The following is a 5,716-nucleotide window of genomic DNA, read 5'->3' on the forward strand; positions in this document are numbered from 1 at the left end:
ATTCCTCACATGTGATTTATCCATCAAAGATTGAGATTAAATTTGATATGACATATTAGGAAGAATCGATTCGCATTCTGGCTCGCGAGGTTAAAGAATTGCGAAATAAGAAAATTTCGTTAGTGAAAGTACTGTGGCATAAACACGGAGTAGAAAAGGCAACATGGGAGCCAGAAGATGCAATGAAATAATGTTATCCGAACCTATTCACCGGTAAGATTTTCGGGGACGAAAATCCCTAAGGGGGGAGAGTTGCAACAGCCCGATTTAGACCCTATTTAGAACGGTGGGTTCAGGACCATGAATCCTAGTCAGAAAAATATTTTAAAATTATTTTCTGTGTTTATCATGTGTGAACTAATATCTGTGAAATTTTCGTGCTTTAATTTTGTCATTTGAGTGCTCGATTTAATAAAAAGGGCTTAATCGCGTAAAATGAAAATTTGATGGGTAAATGTGTAAGGGCCGAATTGTGATTGCCTTTGTAATTTGATGTGTTTAACTTGCAATTTTTCCATGATAGCATGTAATAGATGGTAGTGACCTTATATTATAATGGTTTAATATTTTATTACAAAGGTTAAATTTGTAAAATGATAAATAATATATGTTATAATAAAACATAAAATTAAAATAAGCATGCAAATCATCTTGTTCTTGCTGAAACTTGAGAAATAAAGAAAGAAACTATAACTTAGGATATTCGGCACTTTGGAAACTTGATTCAAGGTTAGTTTTTGTTTATTTTTTATAATTTTTACGTTTTTGATATCATTGCAGTGTAATGTACAAAGCCCATGCTTGGATTTCTGATTTTGATGAATATTTTGAGTTATTTCATTGATGAATAATTTAGCTTTGTGATGTTAGTTGATGAATTATGAAAGATATGTTTTGGATTAATATGTTTTGTATTGGATTTTTTGATGATTTTGAGTAATTAGGACTAAATTGCAAAAATAATAAACTGAGGGACTAAAATGTGAAATAAATAAAATGTATGGACTTGTATGAATATAAGGAAAATTTTGCCTAAGCATAGTGTATTCAAATTTTGCATGTTTTGTGTTTTGTGCAATTTAGACTAAATTGTAAAAAGTATAAAATGTCAGGGGTAAATTGGTAATTTGCCCATTTATTTGTTTTTCGACTAAATTGAGTAATATTATTTTTGAATAAATTATATTGGATATGTTTCGATCAAGAACCAAAGAAATTGGATATGGATCGGGGGAAAACCAAAGTTGTCGATTAGTCATCCCGTTTCGATTATTGTTGTCCGAGGTAATTTTATAAGCAAATAGATGTTATTTATTTGATTAAATATGAACTATATATGCTGAAATGTATAATGAGATAGTATATATGTGAAAGCCGAATATGTATACGCTTGGAATCTATGTGTACGAGTACGAACCTTAAGAATAGCTAGCATACATATGTTATGACATAGGATTTTCGATATGTGTTTTCAAGTAAGACCATGTTTGGGGCATTGGCATCGATATTTGATTATGTTTAAGACCATGTCTGGTAAATTGGCATCGTATTTGATTTGTGTAAGACCTTGTCTGGGACAGTGGCATCAATTTGTGATTGCACGTAAGACCACGTCTGGGACGTTGGCATTGTACGATATATGTGATTATCTGAGTATCCTATTCAATTTCGAATAGTTCAACGCACATTGATAAGTTGTGATTGAATGTGTAAAATGAGCTAAAGTGATCAGGTATGTGATAGCTTATTACCTATTTGAAAAAAGGTAAGTAGGTTACTTGATATGTGTTGCAAATCATATATGATGTAAATGAAAAATGTATGTGTATATAAAAAAAGTACATTCGGCCAAAGGTTAAGTATAGGGATATCATAATTGTGATCTATGTGCAAACATATATAAATGATTATATTCGGCTTTATGAATATAAAATGTGAATATTTATGAAATGATTCATGAATATATGTATATGACATTATGTATATTCGGTTAAATAATGATATTATGGCTTTGAGATTGAATGATATTTTGATATTGGATATATGCATATTCAGCTAAATGAAAGTATATGTTGTATATGAAATTGTAAGTTTGAAATTAAATGTGATTATGATAGTATGAATTGGTTTGGTTAAATTGATTTGATATTGTTATTGAGTTATTTATTTGCTTATGACTTACTAAACTATGATAGCTTACTGTGTGTGTTTATGTTTACCTCTGTTTTATAGATTTTGGAGATTAGTTATGAGCTCGGGAATCGTTAGCAAAGTCTATCACACTATCGACTGTTTTTGGTATTTAATAAGTTTGAACTTGAACCTATGGCATTTATAGGCTAGATTATATTTGGTTAAGTTTGGAGTTGTATATATATTAAGCCATGCGAAAATAGCTAATATGTTATATGAGTATATGAAATTTTAGTCAAGTTTATATGTATTATATGCATTGAAAAAGGTTGGTGATTTTGGATGTGTGTTTGGTTGATTCGCCTATGATTTATGCATAGATAAAAATATATGTGAACTAGGTTGATATGTTTGGTTAAGGTATCACAAATAGCTTATGATTAGCTCACTAGATTGGTACTTTGGTATGATTTGCTTCGGTACTAGTGATTAAAATTAATTATAATCATAATTGTATGTGGTTAAATGAATATGCTTGTTTATGCATATTATATAAACATGCCTTTTATGCCATGTGAATGTTTAAAATCTAGACAAACATGCATAATATATGAATTGGTATAGTCATGACTTTATTTATAGAATAGGTTAAAATGCGTCTACTAATAACATCAAAGGTATGTACGGTCATATAGTAATACTGCTAATGTTATATATATATATGATTGGACTTTAAGTTGTATGCATATTGGTTTGATTGGTTTCATCTTATACATATACAGAAATTAGTAAAATGAAATGTTTGATACTTAGTTAATAAGATTATGTACTTATATATTTTCTATATATGAAAAGTGAGATTATATGCTTGATTATGGTTTAATTATAAAAATGTCATTAAAGTAATGTATATAAGGAATCAAATAATAAAAGTGTTATATACATGCACACATGACTTTGATGTATAAAAGTTTAATAATGTTATAAATGATCATTATTCTATAGTGCATAAAGAGTGTTAAATAGTAGTGTTGAATTGTGTTTTGTACGGTAATGCCTCATAACCCTAATCCGGCAATGGATATTTGTTTAGGGTGTTACAGTCTCAATGCCGATGCCATGTTCCAAACATGGTCTTACACTGGCTTTCATATCGTGGCCGATGCATTGTCCCAAACATGGTCTTACACTAGCTCTCGTTACATTGCCGATGCCATGTTCCAGACATGGTCTTACACTGGCTCTCATATTGTGGCCAATGCCATGTCCCAGACATGGTCTTACACTAGCACACATGTAACGCCCCAAACCCAACCTAGACGTTATGGTCGAATCTGGCGTGTCACATCGAAGTGTTTTTCGAGAATTGATCTTTTTGGTAAAAAAATCTATTTCTGAATTTTCCTTTTATTATTATTTAACAAAAGTTCTCATCAAAACATTTGCAAAAAAGGTGTGTAATCATACACACCTATAATCAACCAAGGTGACCAACCTGATTATTAACCAAGGTAATCAACCTATAATCAACCAAGATACACATATCAACTTTACAACCAATAGGGTTAATAATCAGTTTTACCCCCAAATCGACAACCCTTGCTCACCTTGGTTGAGAAAATACCACTACTCCTCTAGCGATAGTTGGCTAGAACCGATCACCCTTCCTTGTTGATTAACTGTGATAAAAGAGTCATCTATCAATTACGATTGCCTAACCCAAGGGTTGATATGCACAAATCCAAAAGACACAACCCCTAGATTAGGGAACAAGTATTCGGCCATAATACAACATAACCACATCTATCCCCAATTGAACCAAATAATTGAGAACAGGATTACCTTAGATCGAAATCAATAAAGAGGTTCCAAAAGCTTTAGTACTTCTAATAAACCCCTCGGAACACCTAAGACCCAACGAATCACATATCACGCAGAGGGTCAAAGATTGCAATCCGAAACGAATGATTAGAACCACCACTACAGAAACTTGAACAAAGAGAGAGAAAGAAAGAAAAGTATAGTCGACTTGAATATGAGAGAAGAGGGACAAAGGTTCGGCCAAATGAAGAATTAAGGTTGAGAGGAGGAAAAGGCAAGGTTCGGCTTAAAGAAAGAAAGTAAAGAAAATGATCAAAAGCAATTTGGTCACCAAGGTAGAGCACGAAATCGCAAGAGAAGAGAAAATAGGAAAATTCGGCACTTTGGAAAAATTGAAACTAGGTCTCACAACACCAAAACTCAAAATTGGCATAGAGAAAAATACCCCAAAACGCTCTCAAAATGCCAAAATACACACAAAAGAGACCCCTAGCCAAATTTGCGCACACAAGCTTCCCCTATCGGCTACAACTCTCTAAGTTTTGAATTCCTTGATTTCCTCCTCCTAATTTTCCTCCATATCACCCAACTACCAACCACATCCCTTGATTCTCTCCTCCTTGACCAATTCAAACCTCATCCAGTAGAGTTTCAGTCAAACTCCACCTCTCTCACCATAAAGAAATAAAATAAATATCGCTTTGCATTCCATGGGATTCGAACCCAAGCTCTCACAATAACCATGTCACGCCACCACCACTAGACCACAAGCTCACTTGTGACATAAATCTACCACATTTATTTATAAAGCCCATGTGCCAGTATCCAGATTCTTTTAAGAGCAAAATAAAAAATTCTACAAAACCCGGAGCTTGAACCCAGGACATCCCAGACACTCCAAAACACACCCAAATCACCTAGCCATTAAAGTAAACATGGAATTTATGCCAAATCATGCAAAATTACAGACCCTACATTTTTAGGGCATTATAACTCTACCCTCTAAAAGAAATTTTAGTCTCAAAATTTACCTGGTCAGAATAAGTGAGGGTATTGTTGTCGCATCGCCTCCCCTGGTTCCCACGTAGCTTCTTCTGAACCGTGATTACACCATAGCACTTTGACCAGTGGGACAGATTTCCTCCTTAATACCTTAACGTCACAATCTAGTATCTTTCTGGTTCTTCCTCAATAATTAGATCAGGTTTGATGAATCTAGGGTTTAGTTTTCCTTTCCGTCCAAATCTCAGAATTTTCTTCCATGGTTAGACCTTCAGAAAGACATAATCCCCTACAAAGTACTCGATCTCTTTACGCTTTAAGTTTGCATAAGACTTTTGCCTATCAGATGCTTCTTTTAACCGACATCGAATCAACTTCACCTTTTCTTCATTAGTAGAAACCAACTCTAGCACCAGAACTCACCGCTCACCCAGCTCAGTCCAACATGTAGGAGTACGACACCTATGACCACACAATGCCTCATACGGTGCCATCTGAATACTGGACTGATAGCTGTTGTTATAAGCAAACTCTGCTAACGGCAAGTAGTCCTCCCAGCTGCCGTGAAAATCTAATACACAACATCTTAACATGTCCTCCAGTATCTAAATCACCCTCTCTGATTGACCATCTGTCTAAGGATGGAACATAGTACTGAGCCCAACCTTATACCTAGAGCCTCATGTAACTTCTTTTAGAAACGAGATGTGAATCTAGGATCTCTGTCTGAAATGATAGAAGCTGGTACCCCATGCAGTCT

Source organism: Gossypium hirsutum, chromosome A06, assembly GCF_007990345.1.
Source record: "Gossypium hirsutum isolate 1008001.06 chromosome A06, Gossypium_hirsutum_v2.1, whole genome shotgun sequence".
Classification (NCBI taxonomy): Eukaryota; Viridiplantae; Streptophyta; class Magnoliopsida; order Malvales; family Malvaceae; genus Gossypium; species Gossypium hirsutum.